Source organism: Ranitomeya variabilis, chromosome 5 (assembly GCF_051348905.1).
Source record: "Ranitomeya variabilis isolate aRanVar5 chromosome 5, aRanVar5.hap1, whole genome shotgun sequence".
In the NCBI taxonomy this organism is placed as follows: Eukaryota; Metazoa; Chordata; class Amphibia; order Anura; family Dendrobatidae; genus Ranitomeya; species Ranitomeya variabilis.
The window spans coordinates 111,293,817-111,320,047 of record NC_135236.1 but is presented as its reverse complement, the minus strand read 5'-3'; the positions used below and the strand labels follow the sequence as shown (position 1 = coordinate 111,320,047).

General features: G+C 44.5%; 1 long non-coding RNA gene across 2 annotated transcripts in view; it reads left to right on the top strand.

Moving 5' to 3' along the window:
- Window positions 1–15,961, top strand: part of LOC143773412 (uncharacterized) — a 115,740-nt gene extending 99,779 nt beyond the window's left edge. The window contains exons 3-4 of one of the 2 annotated variants that reach the window (XR_013215170.1): window positions 9,255–9,286; window positions 15,671–15,961. This is a non-coding gene — a long non-coding RNA (uncharacterized LOC143773412). The remainder of the gene's footprint in view (window positions 1–9,254; window positions 9,287–15,670) is intronic. The other variant, XR_013215171.1, reaches the window with a different exon arrangement.
- The last annotated feature ends 10,270 nt before the right edge of the window (window positions 15,962–26,231 follow it).

Below are 26,231 nucleotides of genomic sequence, written 5' to 3'. Positions count from 1 at the left end.
AACACCTGAGGGGGAGTTAAAGGTTACCTTTAAAATTGGTTCAATTAGGCTTCGGCCTACACTCTGCTCCCCCTCCAGAGCCTGGGCTCTAACACCGCCAGTTGGTGCGCGGTACTGCTAGCTGCACAGAGAAAAACACCAGCCAATGTGTCAGTGGGGTTCAGCACCACCAGCTGTTCCCCTGCTGTGTAGCCGGCAACGTGTCCTGCAACAGCCACGCAGACACAAAGCTGCCGCCAGTGCAGGCTTCGGCCTACACTCTGCTCACTCTCCTCCTGCTGACCCTGGGCTCTAACACCGCCAGTTGGGGCCCGGTACTGCTAGCTGCACAGAGAAAAACACCAGCCAATGTGTCAGTGGGGTTCAGCAACGCCAGCTGTTCCCCTGCTGTGTAGCCGGCATCGTGTCCTGCAACAGCCACGCAGACACAAAGCTGCCGCCAGTGCAGGCTTCGGCCTCCACTCTGCTCCCTCTCCTCCTGCTGACCCTGGGCTCTAACACCACCAGTTGGGGCCCGGTACTGCTAGCTGCACAGAGAAAAACACCAGCCAATGTGTCAGTGGGGTTCAGCACCGCCAGCTGTTCCCCTGCTGTGTAGCCGGCAACGTGTCCTGCAAATGCCACGCAGACACAAGAACTGAAATTGAAGGGAACCTGTCCCCCCTCCCCCAGGTGTTTGTATGTTTTACAGTCACCTTGTACAGCAGTAATGCTGCATGTGTGCAAGGTGGCTCATAAACTTATTCTCCTTGCACACGTGGAACAGAACACGTCTACAATGTGTCCCCTGAGACCATTAAAACGTCCCTGAGGTGTGACTTTCCTTTGTAATGACACGCAACAACCCCCTTGGTAGCACAGCCCTTCTTCTGACATCATTGTTTGGCTGGCTGCGCCTCTGCGGCCGCCCTGCCCGACACAACGCCCCTCGGTGTCCTATTTATTTTGACTGCGAGGGTGTGATTGATGGGCATGAGCAGTGCTTATCTTCGCCAGGCTGTCACTCAGCTCCTTCCGCCTTCTTCAGACGGTGCGGCTTCATGGCCGCGGCATGCGATAAGGGATCAGCTGACGCCGCACAGTCTGTAGCAGGTGTAAGGACACGAGCGAGAGGCGAACATATGTACTGCGCCAGGCCATGAATCCCAGCCCCGCAGTGTGAAACACTGTAAAGACACTGCGGGGCTGGGATTCATGGGCATCGCGAACCGCACCAGCCGACATGAAATGATGTCAGAAGACGGGCAGCGCATGGCCAAGGGATAACGCAACAACGCAGACTCCTGTACAGCAAAATGCGATGCTCAGGAGGCCGCGCCAAGCACCAAGTTGGTATTTTTGCCAGCTGTGCTGCGTCTCATTACAAAGGGAACTCCCGCCTCCAAGACAGATTGACTCTATAAGGGCCAAAATGTTGTACGTGTTTCATTCAGCTTGTGCAAGGAACAAAATTAAAAGAGCAACCTTTGACTTGTGCAGCACTACTGCTGCATAAGGCGTGGCTCTTCTACTTTGTAACACCTGAGGGGGGGTTTAAGGTTACCTTTAACATTGGTTCAATTAGGCTTCGGCCTACACTCTGCTCCCCCTGCAGAGCCTGGGCTCTAACACTGCCAGTTGGTGCCCGGTACTGCTAGCTGCACAGAGAAAAACACCAGCCAATGTGTCAGTGGGGTTCAGCACCAACAGCTGTTCCCCTGCTGTGTAGCCGGCAAAGTGTCCTGCAAATGCCATGCAGACACAACAGACCTACAAATGCCTCCAGTGCAGGCTTCGGCCTACACTCTGCTCCCCCTGCTGACCCTTTGCTCCAACACCGCTAGTTGGGGCTCTAGGAAGACAAGCTTGAATAGGTCCCCATCCTGGTTCCAGCACTGTCAGCTGTTTCTGGGCAGATCCTTTGGCTTAGGTGCCTGCCTCTGGGTATCCGAGTTCCACCAATGTCAGGTGGTCCTTGGTAGTGCTTTCAGGCACGGGTACCTCCTGCTTAGTAACCGGGTTCCAGTAACGTCAGCTGGTCCTCGGTAGTTCCATTGGCTCTTGGACCTTCGGCTACCCATCCGGGTTCCAGTACCGTCAGCTGGTTCTCGGCAGTGTCTTTTGCTCTTGTACCTTCTGCTCCCCATCCTGGTTCCAGTACCGTCAGCTGGTTCCGGGCAGAGCCTTTGGCTTAGGTGCCTCCCTCTGGGTATCTGAGTTCCACCAACGTCAGGTGGTCCTTGGTAGTGCTTTCAGCACGGGTACCTCCTGCTTAGTAACCGGGTTCCAGTAACGTCAGCTGGTCCTCGGTAGTTCCATTGGCTCTTGGACCTTCGGCTACCCATCCGGGTTCCAGTACCGTCAGCTGGTTCTCGGCAGTGTCTTTTGCTCTTGCACCTTCTGCTCCCCATCCTGGTTCCAGTACCGTCAGCTGGTTCCGGGCAGAGCCTTTGGCTTAGGTGCCTCCCTCTGGGTATCTGAGTTCCACCAACGTCAGGTGGTCCTTGGTAGTGCTTTCAGCACGGGTACCTCCTGCTTAGTAACCGGGTTCCAGTAACGTCAGCTGGTCCTCGGTAGTTCCATTGGCTCTTGGACCTTCGGGTAGCCATCCGAGTTCCAGTTCCATCAGCTGTTTCTCGGCATTTTCTCAGCCTACTTGTACCTTCTGCTACATTTCCAAGTTCAAGACCCTTAAGACGACGACCCGGAAGACCACCCCTAAGATGACGAAGACACCAGAGACGACAATCACTGAGATGACGACGACCCTGGAGACGATGACCCTGAAGACCACCCCGATGACGACGACCCCGGAGACGACGATCTTGGAGACGACGACGACCTGGAAGACCGAGAAGCAGAAGAACAAGAGGCTGCAGAACAAAGAGCAGAAGAACATTAAGCATAAGACTAAATATCAGAGCAAAAGATATTATCTAAATTATAAGCAGAAGAAGACTAAGCAGTGTATGGGGGTGAGTCCGTTCCTCCTCGTGGTGCCCCTGGATAAAGCCTGATGCTGCAGGCCAAACTGAACCCGGACAAATGTAACTGTTTTGTGACAGGCAGAACGGAAGGTGTAATCTTCAAACTTTTATAGATAACAACTACGGGAATGCCTGTCACAAATAAGAATATGATGAAGAAGTTGAATATGAAGAAGATAATAGTAAAATAAAAAGAATATGAACAATGTAACAAAAAAAATAATAGGTAGAAGATGAAGAAGAAGATGAATAAGGTGAAGAAGTTGATGTCAAAGAAGCTGATGATGAGGATAATGAAGAAGAAAGTGTGGGAGAAGTAAAAAAGGTGAAGGGCGTGGAAGTAGTGAAACATCAATATCTGACAAAATAAAAAAAAATTAACATACTCAAAATCTTTCTAACGCCAAACGTCATAAAAAACAAAACAAAATCCTGCTATTCTATTAGATTGGGCTAAACCTCTGTGCCTTTAATGTCTCCGCCACGTCCCCCAATACATCCTACATTATTCTTAGTTGTTTTCCTTCATGTAGAATGAACCTACAAGTTAAGAAAGGGTTTATTTTAATTCCGATATTTTCGTCCCATTGACTTGCATTGGGATCGGGTATCGGTATCGGATTAGATCCGATACTTTGACGCTATCGGCCGATACTTTTCGATACCGATACTTTCCGATATCGGAAGGTATCGCTCAACACTACTTCTGAGTCATTCGCTGCTATGGGCATAAAAGGAGATAAACTCATGGTGTGGCCACCATCTTCCCCTGACCTCAACCCTATAGAGAACCTTTGGAGTATCATCAAGTAAAAGATCTATGAGGGTGGGAGGCAGTTCACATCAAAACAACAGCTCAGGGAGGCTATTCTGACTTCATGCAAAGAAATACAAGCAGAAACTCTCCAAAAACTCACAAGTTCAATGGATGCCAGAATTGTGAAGGTGATATCAAAGAAGGGTTCCTAGGTTAACATGTAAATTGGCCTGTTTGGATGTTTTGGAGTTAAATAGCTTTTATGTTCAGTGAATGTGACCTGCTAATGCTGCAAATTCCACAAATGAGCATTTTCAGTTCTTTAAAACATATCAAATATTTAGAAATTCTAATGTGCCTAATAATTTGGAACAGTGCATTTTGAGTTTTTATTCATTTTGGAGTTTATACTGTTATCATTGCGAGGTTTCTTCAATAAAATTCGATATATACTCTAATGGGTAATGACTTTTATTAAACTGACTGTCATTTGCACTGACCATTTAGGAAAATCCGAGAAAAATATAATTTGCATAACAATTTGGAACATGGTGTATAATGGCCACACAGTGCTCCATACTGTATAATGGCCACACATGATGCTCAGTACTGTATAATGGCCACACATGATGCTCCATACTGTATAATGGCCAAACATGATGCTCTATATTGTATAATTGCCCCACATGATGCTCAATACTGTATAATGGCCACACAGTGCTCCATACTGTATAATGGCCCCACATGATGATCCATACTGTATAATGGCCACACATGATGGGCCATACATAGTTACCCCACCCCATCATTGCCTTCTCCCAAATCACCATCAGTGCCTTCTTCATCACCACACACACACACCTACACACACACATACACTCATCTCACTGCGCTACCTTGCAGCAGCCAGCAACTTCCTCTCCTGCGGCACTGAATTACATCATACAGCCGCGCCGCTGACTGCTCGTGTTGTGCAGCTCTGGTATGCCACTGATAAGACCTCTCCGTGTCTCCTGTGCCAGTCAGTGTCAGAGTGAGGAGCAAAATTTGCTCCGATCTGACACAGCTAGCGATCGCGCTAGCAGTTTAAAGCGGTGTACATTTGGTCTGAGACCATGCTGGAAAAGGAGGATCCTGGCCAGGACAGCGGGACAGAGTCTCAAAATCGGGACTGTCCCGCTGGATCCAGGACAGTTGGGAGTTATGCACATGCGACTCCGCACCGTACACACATGGCTCTGCTCCATACACCTCTTACATATACGGCTCTGCTCTATGCACAACCAGTCCCTCTTGTAATGTCCCCCACAACCAGCCCCTTTTGTCCACATAGCCAGCCCATTATGTCTCCATAGCCAGCTCCTTATGTCCACATAGCCAGCAACCTCTTGTAATGTCCCCATTGCCAGCCTTTCTTGTAATATCCCCATAGCCAGCCCATTATATCCACATAACTAGCCCCCTCTTGTAATGTCCCTATAGCCAGCCCCATATGTCTACATAGCCAGCCCACTTTTGTAATGTCCCCATATCCGCCCTTTTTGTCCCCCATAGCCAGCTCCTCTTGTTATGTCCCTACATCCCTTTTATGTCCCCATAGCCAGCACCTTATATCCACATAGCCAGCCCCTTATGTCCCCATAGCCAACTCTTCTTGGGATGTCCTCATGGTCAGTCCCTTATGTCCTGCTAGCCAACCCCTCTTGTAATAACCCCATGGTCAGGTCCTTATGTCCACATAGCCAGCCTCCTCTTGTAATGTCTCCATAGCCAGCCCCTCTTGTGATGTACTCACAGCCCCTCTTATGTCCCCATAGCCAGTCCATTATGTCCTCATAGTCATCCCTTCTTGTGATGTCACCACAGACCCTCTAATGTCCGCATAGCCAGCCCACTAAATCCCCATAGCTAGCCCCTCTTGGAATGTCATCATAGCAAGCCACTTAAGTACCTATAGACAGCCCCTGTTGGAATGTCCCCATAGCAAACTCCTCTTGGAATGTTCCTACAGACCCTAGGTATAATAACCTCCATTCTATTAGATGGGAAAATAATGGAATAAAGATTAAAAAAAGCTTATACTCACCTAATCCAGTCTCCCTATCCAGAGCCGCTCTATTTCCTCTTCCATCTGGTGCAGCACTGGGCACTGAACGGCGTGATGACATCACTGCATCGCGACGTCTGACTTCCTCTGCCTCTGCCATATTACAGCTCCTCTACTTTTGTGCCAGGTGGCACCTACATCAATTCTATTTGCATCTTACAGATGCAAATACAATTGAGTGCAGGGAAGCAGTGACGGCCAGGGGATTGGCGAAGAGAGGGGTGAATGGTGTCAGTGACTGACACTGCTCCCATATGCACCCTATCCATCACTGTGCTGAATGTCTGCGGACAGAGGATGGTCACAGGCAGCCGCATTCATTAAGCGACAACATGTTTGTTTTTTTTACTCTGAAATGTGGCCCCTCTGGTATCCAGGAGGTAGCGCACTAGGCAGGTGTCTACCCTGCCTGCCCCTCATCCTGGCCCTGTGGATGAAAGTAGCAGTTCTGACTTCTGTCTACACATTCAGTAACAAGTTTCTGCCTCTCCTAGGTTAAGGCTCCATAAAGATATCATGGGCTAATTGCACTAGACGATCAAAAACGTAACTTATGCAGCACACACATCAAATTGTTTTTCTTTTTTTTTACTCTAGGTCATAGGAAATGCACTTTAGGGCCACATAGTCTCATTTGTCCAAATATGCTACTCCAGATATATAGAGATGAGACATGAAGCAAAGTGGGCCTCAGAAAAACAGTAGCAAAACAGGAAGCTCTTGGGATAAAATGCAATGTTTTGATATGTTCACACACACACATATATATATATATATATATATATATATATATATATATATATATATATATACTGTATATATATATACAGTACAGACCAAAAGTTTGGACACACCTATTTATCTGTATTTTTATGACTATGAAAGCTAAGCATCTCTGGGAACTCCTTCAAGATTGTTGGGAGACCATTCCCGGTGACTACCTCTTGAAGCTCATTAAGAGAATGGCAAGAGTGTGCAAAGCAGTCATCAAATCAAAAGGTGGCTACTTTGAAGAACCTAGAATATAAGACATAATTTCAGTTGTTTCACACTTTTTTGTTAAGTATACAATTCCACATGTGTTAATTCATAGTTTTGATGCCTTCAGTGTGAATGTACAATTCTCATAGTCATGAAAATACAGAAAAATCTTTAAATGAGAAGGTGTGTCCAAACTTTTGGTCTGTACTGTATATATATTTTTTTTCAGGATAACTGGAGTAAATTTAATTCTCTACAAATTGAATTTACTTGGAAAATTAATCATCAAATCTCGCATACACCATATTTTTCGATTTATAAGATGAACTTTTCCCAAATTTTGAGGGGAACATGGGGGTGCGACTTATAATCTGCATGCACTTTTCTGGTTGTGGTGGAGTGGGGTTCCAGAGTTGCTGCTGCACAAATCTGGTAACAGCAGCAGTGGGGCGATGATGCAGGACCCAGGCTGGTAGAAGGAGATGTTTAGCAATGCGGATGCTCTGCCGACATTTTGTGAAAGCCAGGTGCTGCTACATTTTCCATGGTTTTCAATGTGGTGAATTGGGATTTAGGGAAAATTTGGTAAAATGCCAGCTGGAAGTGATGCATTCACAGATTGAGATCTCGGCACTGCAGCGTCACCACACTCCAGCCTCCTCTGAACACCCCCTCCTACCAGCCTGGGGCCCGTAACATCGCCCACACCTTCCTGCAGCAGTGACCCTACCTCCTGAAACCTCACTCCATTGGTAAGCTACCGTACAAGCGGACTATAAGAAACAAAGCTATTTTATTAAAACACTTTTTTTCCTATTTTCCTCTCCAAAATTTGGGGTATATCCCATTGTCCTAAAATAGATGCACATGACTCTATTTTATTGTCCTTACACATTAGTCTTCTTCTCTGTTATGCTGTCAGGCACACTGAACAGTATCTTCAGTGTTTTCTGACTTCTCTATCTCAATGGCTAAGTGTCAGCTGTGATGTCCTCTTACTATCTAAAGTCACCATAAAATGGCTGCTGCATTTCCTTCATATGCTTTTATACAGGCTGTCATAGTCTTTACTGATTGGACGCGCTATATCATGTGATGTGATAGCTGCGAGGGATTATAGGGAGGTATTTTGATCCTTTTCCACTGCTGCAATTTTTTGCAATGTGTAAAATGTCAACGACTATTTTAGGCAATTCACAAGCGCATCAACTCTACTTGCTCATGTTCACTCTATAATAACTACAATGTATAGTATGTTTACTCTATAATAAAACCATTTCAGAAGAAATATTATGCTCTTGATCATGAAATTGCCCTTTAGGACCAAACCTGTCTCAGAGACTTCCTGGGCACCCCTGTGCTATACCATCTCCTCACGGACCTTGATATATTTTAATTGTCAAACTTTAGTTCAGAGAAATAACAGTAAAAAAAAAAAAATTACTGGCATGAATAAAAGAGAGGGAGAGCGGTTTAATCTTTTCAAAGAAAAGGAGAGATCTGACAGATGAAACCCCAGGAATGTGTTTCTCTATGAAAATCCTACCACAGCACATCCCGAAACAGTCGCTACTAGTCTGACCCTTGCGTTACCTCACACAGCTGGAAAGTCCTTGTCACAATCTTCCCTCTGGGTCTTCGGAGTTACTCTAAGTCACACCTTTTCCTTTCTGTCTTGATGCATTTAACACTTTTCTAGTGACACTGGGAATTGTGTGGACGCTTCGTTTTAAGCTAAGATTTTATCTATAATCCTTCACAACTTAATGGACAGAAATATATATTTACCCATGAATTACGTATTTAATAAAAATGGGAAGAATATGATTCATATGAGAATGGATAATTCCTTGTCCGTTCAGTTTGACTGTAGTTTTTATAGCACACAATATAATAAAAATAATAAAATATATAGCACACAATATAATAGGAACTGTGCAGAAACATCATGTGGGTGGATTGATCGAAAGAGGGAGGATAGATTTTAGCAGATCACACTTAGCAACATCTTAGTTGGTAGAACAGAGACATTTAAAGCCATCATTCCCATCATTGCATCTACCTTTCCAGAACAAGCTGTTATGTCTGTGTAAATCAGGAATAACATTATTTCTAGCTATAATATGACCTGTATCCTGCAGTTTTACACTCTGCAGGCTTTATCTCTGATTTTCAATTATTTCATGTGAGGAGACATATGACTGTGATATCTGCCACATGCATAAGGGATTCCTACACTCCTATTTTTATATAGCACACAACAGAAGCTGCGGTGACAATAGGAATGACATAAGAAGACTAAGCAGTGTAGCCATGAATCCAGCTCTAGGATAAGATAAATTCTTAGTAGAAAGCAGACGCGTGGGTCTGTGTATGTCTCAGCCTTTTTATCACTATGCTTCTAATTTTGTTCCTAATTACTCCTCCCCTTTGCTCTCTTTAGACTTCAAGAGGCAACAATAATCTGATACTTTGGTAAGCTGGAATTGCATCTTGTCTTAAACAAGATAGATTTTTAGCAGTTTTCAGAGTGAACAATGAGTTCAGGAAGCAGGAGGAGGGGAAAAAGTGACCTATAAGTGACAAAATAATCATATTACTCTAATATCATATATTTCAAAATTTGCTATACTTGTACTATTATGCAACATCGAAATGACAGTGACGATTTGCATCCCACTGTGACCAAAACGTATCGTTATTCAAAATCAATATGTCCAATTTTTATTTCCCCTGCCATCATCTGCTGGGGGGATAGTCATGACACTCCCATAAAAATTAAATAGTTGGTGAGACTCACTGAAAATCAGGAAGGTTGCAAGACAATAATTTATTTATTTTACTTACATAGCGCCATTACAGTACTGTATTCGGCAAATTTATTGCCAGCTTTTCTTCTATCTTTCTATGTAATATATACATATATACAGTGGGGGAAATAATTATTTGATCCCTTGCTGATTTTGTAAGTTTGCTCATTGATAAAAACATGAAGAGTCTATAATTATAAGGGTAGATCAATTTTAACATTTAGCGATAGAATATCAAAAATAAAATCCAGAAAATCACATTGTATAAATTATGTAAATATTTTTGCATTTTGCAGTGAGAAGTAAGTATTTGATCCCTCTGGCAAACAAGACTTAATACTTGGTGGCAAAACCCTTGTTGGCAAGCACAGCAGTCAGACTTTTTTTAGTTGATGATGAGGTTTGCGCACATGTCAGGAGCAATTTTGGTTCACTCCTCTTTGCAGATCATCTCTAAATCATTAAGATTTTGAGGCTGTTGCTTGGAAACTGGGAGCTTCAACTCTCTCCATAAGTTTTCTATGGGATTAAGGTCTGGAGACTGGCTAGGCCACTCCATGACCTTAATGTGCTTCTTTTTGAGCCACTCCTTTGTTGCCTTGGCTGTATGTTTTGGGTCATTATATTGCTGGAAGACACAGCCATGACCCATTTTTAATGTCCTGGCAAAGTGGAGGAGGTTGTCACTCAGGATTTTGTGGAACATGGCTCCATCCATTCTCATATTGATGTGGTGAAGTAGTCTTGTACCTTTAGTAGAGAAACACCCCCAAAACATAATGTTTCCACCTCCATGCATGACAGTGGGGACAGTGTTATTTGGGTCATAGGCAGCATTTCTCTTCCTTCAAACACGACAAGTTTAGTTAATGCCAAAGACCTCAATTTTTGCCTCATCTAACCACAGAAAGCTGATGTCCCAAGCTTCAGACGGGCCTCCACATGTGCCTTCTTGAGCAGGGGGACCTTGCAGGCACTGCAGTATTTTAAACCTTTATGGCGTAATGTGTTACCAATGGTTTTTTTGGTGACTGTGGTCCCAGCTGCCTTGAGCTCATTAATAAATCCCCCCCTTATAGTTTTAGGCTGATCTGTCACCTTCCTCATGATCAAGGATACCCCACGAGGTGAGATTTTGCATGGTGCACAAGATCGATGTCGATAGACAGTCATTTTGTTTTCCTTCCATTTTCTTACTATTGCACCAACAGTTGTCTCCTTCTCACCCAGTGCCTTACTTATGGTTCTGTAGCTCATTCCAGCTTTGTGCAATTGTATGATCTTGTTCCTGACATCATTATAGAGTTCATTGGTCTTGCCCATGTTATAGAGGTCAGAATCTGACTGATTAATTGAGTCTGTGGACAGGAGTCTTTTATAAAGGTGATTATGTAAGACAGCTGTCTTTAATGGAGGTAACAAATTGATTAAGAGTTGGTATGGTAATGGGGTAAAAATACTTATTTTTCACTGCAAAATGCAAATACATTTATCTTACTCACGCAAACACAGGGAGAACATACAAACTCCTTGCAGGTGTTGTTCTTGATGGGATTTGAAGCAAGAACCACAGGGCTGCAAAGCAAAAGTGGTAACCACTGTGCCCTCACTTGGTGAGAATAATATATTGTACGGGATTCTTAAAGGGATAAAGCAATAACTTCTGGTAGAAACAATTGGTACTCAGGGGTATGCTTAGGCAGATATGGGAAAGTGATAAAATGGAATGGAGGCCTTGAAAGTTGTAGTCAAAACAACTGGTCTCCAAACTATGACTCCTCAGTTATTTGAACAATACAACATGTTAGGTGATGCAGATTGCAACAGGTGGCACATCACAGGTTGGGGGATAGAGGTTTAGATGGATTAGGTAGGAAATGTAAGATAGTAAGAACTATATTATCAAATAAGTGAAGTTGCAGATAATGCTTATTTTATTTATGGTAATCTCACATTAAGAGAGGATTAAATTAGAATCTGATTTGAAGATCAAAAATAGAGTGTAGGTGAAAGTCTAATGTGTGACAAAGGAGAGGCTGCAGCAGGCTCGGACTGGCCCACCGGAGAACCGGAGGATCCTCCGGTGGGCCCAGGCACAGACACCTGCTGGTAGGGCCCCCCCCGCCCGCCTCCCCTTGAAGACGATACTCACCAGGACCCTGCTCCAGTGATGGTCTCGGCATCTGCACTGCAGCTCGTCCTGCTTGTGCGGTCACGTGGTACCGCTCATTAAGGCCATGAATATGCGCATATTCATGACCTTAATGACAGTATCACATGACCGCACAAGCAGGAAGCAGATGCGATGCTGCGCCGCCGCCGGGAGTCGGGACAGAGCGCGAGGGATGTCGGCACGGCCGTGCAGTGTGTGGGACAGGTGAGTATGAGGACGGGGGTACTGGGGGCTGGAGGAGGACATAAGCCGGTGCGCGGTGCGGCGGCGGCGGCTGTAAGTCTGGGGAAGATTGCTGGTCACACTGGGGGCAGTGCTGTACACTGGGGCAATGCAGGACACTGGGGAAGATTGCTGGTCACACTGGGGTGGGGGCAGTGCTGTACACTGGGGCAATGCTGGACACTGGGGCAGATTGCTGGACACTGGGGCAGATTGCTGGTCACACTGGGGGCAATGCTGGACACTGGGGCAGATTGCTGGACACACTGGGGGCAATGCTGGACACTGGGGCAGATTGCTGGACAATGGGGCAGATAGATTGCTGGACAATGGGGCAGATAGATTGCTGGACACTGGGGGCAATGCTGAACACTGGGGCAGATTGCTTTTCACACTGGGGGCAGTGCTGTACACTGGGGCAATGCTGTACACTGGGGCAATGCTGGACACTGGGGCAGATTGCTGGACACTGGGGCAGATTGCTGGTCACACTGGGGGCAGTGCTGTACACTGGGGCAGATTGCTGGACACTGGGGCAGATTGCTGGTCACACTGGGGGCAGTGCTGGACACTGGGGCAGATTGCTGGACACACTGGGGGCAGTGCTGGACACTGGGGCAGATTGCTGGACACACTGGGGGCAGTGCTGGACACTGGGGCTGATTGCTGGACATACTGGGGCAGATTGCTGGACAACCTGGGGGTAATATGCTTGACATACTGGGGAAGATTGCTGGACACACTGTCTGGGGGCAATGCTGGACACTGGGGCAGATTGCTGGACACACTGGGGCAGTGCTGGACATACTGGGGCAGATTGCTGGACACACTGGGGCAGATTGCTGGACACACTGTCTGGGGGCAATGCTGGACACTCTGGGGTAATATGCTGGACACACTGGGGCAGATTTCTGGACACACTGGGAGAAATGCGGGACACACTGGGGCAATATGCTTGACATACTGGGGAAGATTGCTGGACACTGGGGGCAATGCTGGACATACTGGGGCAGATTGCTGGACACACTGGGGGCAGGACTGGAGGCATGGGCAGAATGTAGACACGGGGCATGATTGGAGACACGGGGCAGAATGAAAGACATGGGGCAGGATTGGATCATGGGGCAGGATGGATACGAAGGAGACAGAATGGGGCAGGATGGGGAGATCATATGGGGTAGAATGGATACTCATGAGGGCAGGATGCGAGAACATATGGCTGGAGCCAGGAATGAGATAAACGGGGCCAGGGTGGGGAATATTATTACCATAGGGGCTCATTAAGGGATATTATTACTGCAGTGATATATTTATTTTATTTTTTGAGTATACTGTTTTAAATGGGGGGGCGGTCCTGTTAGTGTGCAGAGTGACACTATATCGCCTTTTTTTCTTCATGTGGTGTAATGTAGAAGTTGTGAAAAATTAAGTAATGTGTTCTGCAAGCGGAGCTCGAGATAACTGTGTTATTTCCTGCAGAAACGAGTCCTGGCTGGATGAAGTGACGGCGGTCTGTGCTGGATGAAAGATGAAGGACTTCACCTAGAGACGTCACTGGTGAGTCAGTGTGTTACCTGTACACTGACACTATACACTGTATACTATATACAGAGGTCCTGTGTACAATGTCACCAGTGATCACTGTATTACCTATACATTATATACAGAGCTCCTGTGTATAATGTCACCAGTGATCTCTGTATTACCTCTACACAGACACTGCATACTAAGTACAGATCTCCTGTGTATAATGTCACTTAGGCTGCCGTCACACATTCAGTATTTGGTCTGTAATTTACATCAGTATTTGTAAGACAAAACCAGGAGTGGGTGATAAATACAGAAGTGGTGCATATGTTTCTATTATACTTTGCCTCTGATTGTTCCACTCCTCGTTTTGGCTTACAAATACTGATGTAAAATACTGACCAAATACTGCTAGTGTGACGGCAGCCTTATGATGATAGTATTGTGTTTTTTTGTTTTTTTTTAATTTCTGATCAGAATTGTAGTATTCAGTCACTATGTGGTGGTAATATGTGGTCTGGAAATGGTGTTGTGGTATTTGTCCCTTGTATGTGCTATTTGGTCACCAAGTGGTGATAATATGTGGTCTTGACATGGTGCGGTGGTATTTGTCCCTTGTATGTAGTATTATTCGGTCACTATGTGGTCTGGTCATGGTGTGGTGGTATTTCTTCCTGTATGTGGTATTATTGGTCTTGGTATAGTGGATTGTGTTGTGTATGGCGGTCATTTGTTCTCTCTGATATTAATTAGGAGAAGATTCTTTATTTACATTAGAGTTGTAATGCTTTGTACACAGCGGCGGAGATGCACTTACAGGGGTTTCCTGTGGAAAAAAGTAATCACCTCTCCACAGGATAAGTGATAACGTATTGATTGGTGGGGGTCTGACTGCTTGGACCCACTCCGCAAAATGTGGAACTTTTTATCCCCATTAGACTGGAGTGGCATGTCCGACTAGATCACTGATCCATTCATTCCCTCAGTGGCTGCACTTGTTTTTTTCTGGAAGCCCCAAAGAGAATGAATGGAGCTGCGGTCAGAAATCCCACCTGCCGCTGCATTTTAAAATAGTGATAAAAGTGTCCTGTCAGGGATAAAACTTCCCCATTCTTCCGATCGGTGCAATTTCTAATGGTCGGATCTAAGCGATCACCTATCCTGTGGAGCCCATGGATCGGTGATAACTTGTTTTAACCAAGAACCCCATTAATGTAAACTACCGTAATTATACATCCCAGTTATTGGGGCACACGGTAGATGTGCGGCAGCCGCCGGTGTTTTACAGCCGATGCTCCACTATAATGACAGATATTTGCATATAGCTGTAGGGTGGGCCCCTAGAGTCCATTCCTCTGGTGGGCCCCAGACACCCCAGTCCGACGCTGGCTGCAGTAATTAAGGCAAGAAATCTTCATGATCTCATTTTCATTTGATGTAAGTTTCTCAATCAATTGGATATCATAGCGCATATTTCAGAAATCCTCATTCTGATTAGTATGGGCATCCAAAGTATGGTATCCCCCACAATGTCCATGTGCATCTGGAAAGGCTTTTTCTTGATAAGACAGCATCTTAAATTAAGCATTGGATAAAACGAATGCCATGTAAATAGGAGATTCAACTCAGAGACAAATATATGGATTTATATTTTGGTTCATAGTATCCTCTATGTCTAAAGGAAAGAAAGAAATACTAATCACAGAATCAGATTATTTGCTGTTAGAGCAGTGTAACTATGGAACTCTGTCACATGATGCTGTAATGGTTGATTCACTACTGAAATTCAAGAAGGGTCTGGATGCCTTTCTTGATAAATATAATATTAAAGTATATGGGCGCTATATTCCATGATGGGGTGTTGATCCAGGGAACTAGTCTGATTGCCATAAGGGGAAGGAATTTTTCCCCCAATATCGAACTGTTAATATCATCCCCATGGGTTTTTAACTTCCTCTGGATCAACATTTTAGGCTACAGGCTGAACTCGATGAACTCAAGTCTACCTTCAAACTAAAAACTATTAAACTATGAAATTTGACAGGAGATCAGCTTGTCTTTGTTTGACAGGTCAGTGTTTAAATATGAAACCCTCTCTTCAGTTGCCCATTTTCTTCCTACTGACAGGTCATATATATTGAATTACTCAGCAGACAGAGACAAAGAGTGGAAAAAGCAACTTCCTGGGCATGATGAATACAAATGTTATAGTCCATCCTGACCCGTGACGACATGAGAAAAGCTGTATTAATAATAACTATTTATTGTATTTTAAACAAATCAATGTTTATTTCACCATTGGTCTGTATTTAATTGAAAAATTATGTAAGTACTTCTTCTCATCCTTTATTAAAAAATATATATTTCGTATATATTTTTAACTGTACCCAACATTTGTTTTGAAAAAAAATCGATGATGAGAACGAGGCATGACAGAATAAACTATACTGGCATCTCTTTGTGTTAAAACCATAAAACACATTTGTAACAACGCGTTCTAATGAATACACTTGAAAATTACTAATGTCAAAAACCATAACTGTCTTGGGAAAATCTTGAAAAATGGAAACCTTACAATGACGGGCCAAATATAATCTCCAATGAAACAATATGATCTATGTCTGTCATGATCCTAATGGTATTATTTCCCAGCCTCTGTAGACCTCTGATATTCTCATATTCCAGATGTTCTCATTGGGTGATCTCATACTATTACTGTAGACCTGCTTATCCAGATTAATGATTCTGCCAGAGATGCTAGCAACTGCTCAATCTTCATATGCACTAAGCACCTCGCCACTTATTTACTTTAGTTACAACTCAGGGGTGACTTCTTACTGTATGTACTCAGGAAGCCATTACCACGGAAAGCTTAATGTGTTATGATATTGCTTCTTTTATTAACATATATATTGAATTTCTGCTATGCTAGAACCCCCTCACCCTTTCTTTTTGAGGTCGGTAGGAAGTCATCATCTAATTTATAGGTTATGCACCATTATAGCTATGTTTTCTAATGTTGCAACAAGCATATATTTATTTATAAGCTGCGAGGTAGTGTTGAAGAGCGATGTATTCTATTCCATGTGATATAGCTCATATAGAACATAATATGAGAGCTAGCTACTCAGGTTCAATATTTGTTCACTGTTGTATGTTACTTAATGAGCAGTGCTGGTGTTGTAGTCTGTGATAAGCCATATCTCAATATCTAGCATAAAGATATTGAATTAGGTAATGCACAAATGCAGAAATTCTACAAAGAGTAGAAAGAGTAGAACAATAGTACAATATATCCAAAGAGTTAAAACAAAATCCCATAAACAAAAACTAATTGACATTTTAAAGAAGTGTTCTCATGAATACAACATGTTTTTAAGTAGAGGTCTTGTTGTGATTGGATGGTCACCACACTTCCATCTTCTCCAATTTCAGCCGGAAGCTGGGTTTGGCTGTTCAAGTAATTGAATGAATGACCATGTGATATGTAGACGGGTTGAGCCCGACAAAGTGATAGCTACTCCTGTATAGTACACTAGCTCACTGTTATGGTGCCTAATTAATGGAACTTCTTATATAATGTCTATATTCCTTGGTAAGGCATATGGACATAGATTGATGCCCTAGAAAAACCACTAAAGTTAAGGTTGCAGTAAAAGTATCTGAACTTTTATTGGTAAAAGGGTCCATGGCCTTGAACATACACATAAAATATTTATTTGTTGAACAATCTTTTAGCCAAACAAAAGCCAGCTTTCAAATGAACAAAAAGTAATAATATAGTCTCGTAAAGGAAAGTAAGATGTCCGGCAGCCGCGTGAAGATGTTGTGACCAATGTAATGTGTTATATTTAAAAGGAATCTGGTATGCTTTTGTGGAGAGTGCAGGGTGCAGGTGCAGGATTCCAGCACCAGAGCTGACATACATGGGAGGGGGGTAGCATTATAATGAACAGAGGAGGCAGGGATTTCTTCCAGGCTCCGGGTCGTATGGTGAAATCATTAGCATCTGGAAGGAATATAAAGTTTCTCAAGAACAAAACTGCTAATAAGAGGCATTTAGATAAGACTAGTGTAACACTTCTATTATCTGTATGCCCATATACTGTATGTCCAGAGAGGTGACAGATTCTTTCTACAACACTATTCGGCAGGTACCATTTATATATAAGGACTAGATACATAACATGTGCAAGGTATCCTTACATTATTGAGAAATAAATAATCCTGATAGAGGCTCTATTTTGATATACCAAACAAGTAAAGCAAGTAGAGTAACAACTTGGCACAATTGAACCAAACAGCCATTGAAAAGATGGACAGAGAAATTGATGAAATCCAGATGAAATTAAAACAGGATGCACCGAGTGAGATGTTATCTGTGTTTAATGCAGAATTAGAACAGGAATTCATTAAATGGGAAAAAAATATATGTGAAAATAAAGCCAAAAAATTTCAGCGTGATATAGGAGATTTGCAGTCCAATACTATTTATAAATGGAACAGAAAAAGATACCGCTCTCGGGGATCCTCCCGTGCCAGGTCTGCCTCCACTGTGTCATTGGCCTCCAGTGAGGAATCAACAAAAAGTAAAACAAGGTATTATGATTTGCGAAATTCAGGCCTTAATAGAGAAAGGAGGAATGAAAAATCAAAGAATCCTACGAATTACCAACAGACCAAAAAGGACAAGAAAGGTCTGGAGGTAATTAATCTATCTAATCATGTCCTCACTGGGGATCAAATAAAAGTCCTGCAAAAAGGACTTACATTTTCTCCAACTAATAATTTTGATATTTTCACAGCTACCAAAGATGTCTATCTCTTTGCAAGAAAATTAATATTAAAAAAGCTGTATGAAAAGAATGGACATGAGTCCACAAGTGATAAAATGGAAAGGGAGGCGCAGCAGGCACTGGAGGATCTTCTCGAGGAACAAACATCTAATCAATCAGGTATGTTCCCTAGTAATTGTTACCCTAGGTCAACGAGGTTTCCCCCCTTGTCTCTGTGCCCAGCGGTGGAGATATTCACCAGACTGGTGATACAGGACTTTGAAAAAATACCAACTAGGCGTCAATGTGACAATCTGACGTCAAGACAGAGACAGGCGTTAGAGGAATTAAAAAATTATGATGATGTAGTGATCAAGCCAGCAGACAAGGGGGGAAACATCGTGTTATGGCCTAAAATTCTCTATGAGAAGGAGGCGATGAGACACCTTAGAGATAGGGTCACATATCAAAAATTGGACTGCAACCCCTTGAATAAATTCATTCATGAATTAGAGATCATTTTGGAGGATGCCCTGTATCAAGGTATCATCCCCCAAAAAATATATGATGGCTTACTTACCAAATTTCCCAAAATACCAACGTTGTACTTCATCCCTAAAGTGCACAAGAATCCCACCGATCCCCCCGGACGTCCGATTGTGTCCGGCATGGGGGGGCTCAGTGATCCCATCTGCAAATTTGTGGATTTTTATTTAAAACCACTGGTTGAGTCACTTCCATCATATGCCCGTGACTAGTGTTGAGCATTCCGATACCGCAAGTATCGGGTATCGGCCGATACTTGCGGTATCGGAATTCCGATACCGGGATTCCGATACTTGCCGCGTATCGGATACCGGAATCGGAAGTTCTAAGATTCAAAAAGCAGAAATTCAGCCAATGAGATTGATTCCAAGTGTGGGCACATCCTGTTTAGCATGGAGGGCATGAAACTACTGGCAAGGCTGTGATTGGCTGGTGTAATGATGTCATGATGCAGTTTAAAAGTCGCTGGCGCCATTTTGCGATCACTCTGCTGTGAATTCAGTTAGTGACAGGACGCTGTTTGCTGACTGAGGGACAGTTTAGAGATAGCGATTTGCTTCTTTGTGCTTTCCAAAGGCTAATTTAGCAACCGCTGTGTTCACCTACTATTCACCTTGCTTTTGCCTTGTAGCGCTGTTTTCACAGCGATCTGCAGGGTCTGTGTGTGTGTGTGTGTGAGTGCAGCCCAGTCTCCAGTCTGAGTGCAGCCACATAGGCCATCCATAGTTGGTTGTATTCAGTTCAGGGAGGGTGGTTCATTGCCTCATACTGTTCCTTTTTTTTTTTTTTTTCCCAAGTAGTGTAGTCTGCTGCTAATTTATTCAAAAAAATCCTATTAGTGTCTTTCCACCCGTCTCCAGCTAATTTGTGGAAAAACACTACATAGGATAAAGTAGAGGAGGGTTTTTGGGCCTTGCAGCGCCGTTTACGGCTGTCTGCACGGTCTCCGTGTGACTGCAGCTCGCCCTGTAATCTGTGAGCAGCTATAGCCTGGTTGTCTCCAGCTCAGGGTTTTTCACTGCGTCATACCGCCAAATCAATTTTCTTTTTTTTCAAAGTAGTGTAGTCTGCTGCTAATTTATTTTAAAAAATCCTATTAGTGTCTTTCCACCCGTCTCCAGCTAATTTGTGGAAAAACACTACATAGGATAAAGTAGAGGAGGGTTTTTGGGCCTTGCAGCGCCGTTTACGGCTGTCTGCACGGTCTCCGTGTGACTGCAGCTCGCCCTGTAATCTGTGAGCAGCTGTAGCCTGGTTGTCTCCAGCTCAGGGTTTTTCACTGCGTCATACCGCCAAATCAATTTTCTTTTTTTTCAAAGTAGTGTAGTCTGCTGCTAATTAATTTAAAAAAATCCTATTAGTGTCTTTCCACCCGTCTCCAGCTAATTTGTGGAAAAACACTACATAGGATAAAGTAGAGGAGGGTTTTTGGGCCTTGCAGCGCCGTTTACGGCTGTCTGCACGGTCTCCGTGTGACTGCAGCTCGCCCTGTAATCTGTGAGCAGCTGTAGCCTGGTTGTCTCCAGCTCAGGGTTTTTCACTGCGTCATACCGCCAAATCAATTTTCTTTTTTTTCAAAGTAGTGTAGTCTGCTGCTAATTAATTTAAAAAAATCCTATTAGTGTCTTTCCACCCGTCTCCAGCTAATTTGTGGAAAAACACTACATAGGATAAAGTAGAGGAGGGTTTTTGGGCCTTGCAGCGCCGTTTACGGCTGTCTGCACGGTCTCCGTGTGACTGCAGCTCGCCCTGTAATCTGTGAGCAGCTATAGCCTGGTTGTCTCCAGCTCAGGGTTTTTCACTGCGTCATACTGCCAAATCAATTTTCTTTTTTTTCAAAGTAGTGTAGTCTGCTGCTAATTAATTTAAAAAAATCCTATTAGTGTCTTTCCACCCGTCTCCAGCTAATTTGTGGAAAAACACTACATAGGATAAAGTAGAGGAGGGTTTTTGGGCCTTGCAGCGCCGTTTACGGCTGTCTGCACGGTCTCCGTGTGACTGCAGCTCGCCCTGTAATCTGTGAGCAGCTATAGCCTGGTTGTCTCCAGCTCAGGGTTTTTCACTGCGTCATACCGCCAAATCAATTTTCTTTTTTTTCCAAATAGTGTAGTCTGCTGCTAATTTATTCAAAAAAATCCTATTAGTGTCTTTCCACCCGTCTCCAGCTAATTTGTGGAAAAACACTACATAGGATAAAGTAGAGGAGGGTTTTTGGGCCTTGTAGCGCCGTTTACGTCTGTCTGCACGGTCTCCGTGTGACTGCAGCTCTATCTGTTGTCAGTTCAGCCCCCAAAAAATAAATAAATAATAAAGTTCACCAAACACACCAGTTACACCACTTTACATTTCTGTAGGCCACATTAGCTCATATTAAAGTCTAGTCCACACTTTAGATAATTAGTGCTTCTTATACCTGTTAGGAGGAGTTGCTCAGGAATAAGCACACAAATCCGTTAGTACTTTTCTGCTTATCTTTATCAGTCAACCAAGATGAAGAAGGCAGTGAGTAGGGTTGAGCGAAACGGGTCGATCATTTTCAAAAGTCGCCGACTTTTGGCTAAGTCGGCGTCTCATGAAACCCGATCCGACCCCTGTGCTTGTCGGCCATGCGGTACGCGACTTTCGCGCCAAAGTCGCGTTTCAATGACGCGAAAAGCGCCATTTCTCAGCCAATGAAGGTGAACGCAGAGTGTGGGCAGCGTGATGACATAGATCCTGGTCCCCACCATCTTAGAGAAGGGCATTGCAGTGATTGGCTTGCTGTCTGCGGCGTCACAGGGGCTATAAAGGGGCGTTCCCGCCGACCGCCATCTTACTGCTGCTGATCTGAGCTTAGGGACAGGTTGCTGCCGCTTCGTCAGAAGCAGGGAGAGCGTTAGGCAGGGTCCACTAACCACCAAACCGCTTGTGCTGCAGCGATTTCCACTGTCCAACACCACCTTCGGTGTGCAGGAACAGTGGAAGCTATTTTTTTTTTTTTTTCCCCTCAGCGCTGTAGCTCATTGGGCTGCCCTAGAAGGCTCCGTGATAGCTGTATTGCTGTGTGTACGCCACTGTGGAAACCAACTGCTTTTTTCAAAGCACATATCCTCTTGTTCCTTCCTTTCTGCACAGCTATCTTTTTTGTTTGTCCACACTTTTTATTTAATTTGTGCATCAGTCCACTCCTATTGCTGCCTGCCATACCTGGCTTACATTACTGCAGGGAGATAGTAATTGTAGGACAGTTTTTTTTTTTTTTTGTTTTTTTTTTGTGGGAGATTAAGATTGGCATTTCTGCTACAGTGCCATCCCTGTGTGTGCCATCTCTCACTGAGTGGGCCATAGAAAGCCTATTTATTTTTTCCGTGATTTGTGTTCTAAAATCTACCTCAACACAGAAACACTACATCAATCAGTGGGAGAAAAATATTGGCCTCAGTCAGGGCTTGTGTGCCACTGCTGTGTGTGCGCTATCATTCAGTGGGCTATAGCAAGCCTATATTTTTTTTTTTTTTTTTTTTTTTTAATATTATTTGGTTTCTAATTCTCCCTGAAAAAAAAAAAAAAACCTAAAAAAACAGTGGGAGAGTAATATTGCCCTTTCAGCTTGTGTGCCAGTCTTGACTCCTGGGTGTGCCACCTCTCTCCCTCTCATTCAGTGGGCCATAGAAAGCCTATTTATTTTTTTTTTAAAATATTATTGGGTTTCTAAAGTCTCCCTGAAAAAACAAAAAATACATAAAAAAACAGTGGGAGAGTAATATTGCCCTTTCAGCTTGTGTGCCAGTCTTGACTCCTGGGTGTGCCACCTCTCTCCCTTTCATTCAGTGGGCCATAGAAAGCCTATTTTTTTTTTTTTTAATATTATTTGGTTTCTAATTCTCCCTGAAAAAAAAAAAAAAACCTAAAAAAACAGTGGGAGAGTAATATTGCCCTTTCAGCTTGTGTGCCAGTCTTGACTCCTGGGTGTGCCACCTCTCTCCCTTTCATTCAGTGGGCCATAGAAAGCCTTTTTTTTTTTTGGTTTTTTTAATATTATTTGGTTTCTAAAGTCTCCCTGAAAAAAACAAAAAAAACATAAAAAACAGTGGGAGAGTAATATTGCCCTTTCAGCTTGTGCGCCAGTCTTGACTCCTGGTTGTGCCACCTCTCTCTCTCTAATTGTGGGCCATAGAAAGCCTTTTTTTTTTTTTTTTTAATATTATTTGGTTTCTAAAGTCTCCCTGAGAAAAAAAAATAAATAAATTAGGTGGGAGATTAATATTGACATTAGTGCTTGAGTGACAGTCCTGCGTGTGTGTCATCTCTGTGATTTTGTGCCACAGAAAACAGAGTGTGTAACATTGTGCCTGATTTTCCTTGTGGTCTCACCAACCTGTTAAGGGATATTGAAATCATACTGAAGTTATAGCTCACCGTGTAAGTTGTTTGATAGCAACAAATAAAGTTACTTTGGTTAAGATTTTAAAACAATGAGGAAGTCTGGTGCAAGAGGTCGTCGTGGGCGTTCATTGTCAGCTGGTAATGATGGTAGTGGTAGTGGAGCATCAGGTGGTCGTGGGGATAAAAATATTCCACCTAAGTCTGGAGCTGTGGAGCCAGTTTCGTCGTCAGGCTACACAAGGCCTCGAACGCTCTCTTTTCTGGGAGTAGGAAAACCGCTTTTAAAGGCGGAGCAGCAACAGCAAGTTTTGGCTTACATTGCAGACTCAGCCTCTAGCTCTTTTGCCTCCTCTTCCGAAACTGGTAAATGTAAAAGCAGCGCGTCGCTTGTGGATGTTCACGGTCAGGGACAAGTCGCTTCCTTGTCCTCCTCAGCAAAAACTACAACAAGAGAGAAGGATGCAGCAGGCGACACAACGGGTCACTCCATGGAGCTCTTTACACATACCGTCCCTGGCTTAGAAAGTGAAACATTTAACAGGCCATGCCCATTACAAGTATATTCTGACATGGAGTGCACTGATGCACAGCCACAGCCAGAGTACTATGCTGCTCCTTTGACTCAGACCACCACATTGCCCTCTCAGGGTACAGATCCACAATCAGACCCTGATGAGACTATGTTGCCCCGCCACGAACGCTATACCACCGACCGACACAGTGACACAGACGAAGTTGCACACGAGCTCGAAGAGGAGGTAATAGATGACCCAGTTATTGACCCCGATTGGCAGCCATTGGGGGAACAGGGTGCAGGCGGCAGTAGTTCAGAAGCGGAGGTGGAGGAGGGGCCGCAGCAGGCATCAACATCGCAACAGGTTCCATCTGCCGGGCCCGTATCTGGACCAAAACGCGTGTCAAAGCCAAAACCTGTTGGAGCACAGCGTTGCCATCCGGTTAAAGCTCAGTCTGCAATCCCTGAAAAGGGATCAGAGTCTAGGAAGAGTGCAGTCTGGCATTTTTTTAAACAACATCCAACTGATCAGCGCAAAGTCATCTGTCAAAAATGTTCAACTAGCTTAAGCAGAGGTCAGAATCTGAAAAGTCTAAATACTAGTTGCATGCATAGACACTTAACCACCATGCATTCTCAAGCCTGGACTAACTACCAAACGTCCCTCAAGGTTGTAGCACCCTCGGCCAATGAAGCTAGTCAGCAACGCAACATCCCTTCCGTCACTGTAAGGCCACCATTTTCCGCACCACCGGCAGTATCTGTGCAGGTTTCTTTGCCAGCCAAAAGCAGTCAGGGTCAGGGAATCACCAGTTTTGTAGGAGGAAATATTGCATGTAGGGCACCGGCGGAAACAATACCGTCTCCAACCGTCTCTCAGTCTGCCATGTCCACCGGCACACCCGAAAGTTCCACGATCTACAGCTCTCCAGTCCAGCTCACCCTACATGAGACTCTGGTTAGAAAAAGGAAGTACTTATCCTCGCATCCGCGTACACAGGGTTTTAACGCCCACATAGCTAGACTAATCTCGTTAGAGATGATGCCCTACCGGTTAGTTGAAAGCGAAGCTTTCAAAGCCCTGATGGAGTACGCTGAACCACGATACGAGCTACCCAGTCGACACTTTTTTTCCAGAAAAGCCATCCCAGCCCTGCACCAGCATGTTAAACAGCGCATCGTCCATGCACTCAGGCAATCTGTGAGTACAAAGGTGCACCTGACTACAGATGCATGGACCAGTAGGCATGGCCAGGGACGTTATGTGTCCATCACGGCACACTGGGTGAATGTGGTGGATGCAGGGTCCACAGGCGACATCAATTTAGGGACAGTTGTGCCTAGCCCACGGTCTAGGAAACAGTTGGCTGTAGGCGTTCGCACCCCCTCCTCCTCCTCCTCGTCCTCCTGCAGAAGCTACAGCTCTTCCACAGAACGCAGTCGGCCAACCACTCCATCGGCAGATGACACTGTTGCACACCAGTTGTCCCATTATGGGCCAGCTACTGCCAAGCGTCAGCAGGCTGTATTGGCTATGAAGTGTTTGGGCGACAACAGACACACCGCGGAAGTTCTGTCCGAGTTCTTGCAACAAGAAACGCAGTCGTGGCTGGGCACAGTAGATCTTGAGGCAGGCAAGGTAGTGAGTGATAACGGAAGGAATTTCATGGCTGCCATCTCCCTTTCCCAACTGAAACACATTCCTTGCCTGGCTCACACCTTAAACCTGGTGGTGCAGTGCTTATTGAAAACTTATCCTGGGTTCTCCGACCTGCTCCTCAAAGTGCGTGCACTTTGCTCACATATCCGACGTTCGCCTGTACACGCCAGCCGTATGCAGACCTATCAGCGGTCTTTGAACCTTCCCCAGCATCGCCTAATCATAGACGTTGCAACAAGGTGGAACTCAACACTGCACATGCTTCAGAGACTGTGCGAACAGAGGCGTGCTGTTATTTATTTGTGGGAGGATACACGGGCAGGCAGTAGGATGGCAGACATGGAGTTGTCAGGTGTGCAGTGGTCGAAGATACAAGACATGTGTCAAGTCCTTCAGTGTTTTGAGGAATGCACACGGCTGGTTAGTGCAGACAACGCCGTAATAAGCATGAGCATCCCCCTAATGCGTCTGCTGATGCAAAGTTTGACGCACATAAAGGAGCAGGCGTCTGCACCAGAGGAAGAGGGAAGCCTTGATGACAGTCAGCCATTGTCTGGTCAGGGCAGTGTACAGGACGAGGTAGCGGGCGAAGAGGAGGTGGAGGACGAGGAGGATGATGGGGATGAGTATATTTTTAATGCGGAAACTTTCACGGGGGCACAGGAAATTGGTTGCGTGTCACGGCCGGGTTCTGGTTTTTTGAGGGACACAAGTGACGTAGATTTGCCTGCAACTGCCCCTCAACCAATCACAACCGGAGATTTGACAAGTGGAACTTTGGCCCACATGGCGGATTATGCCTTACGTATCCTACAAAGGGACACACGC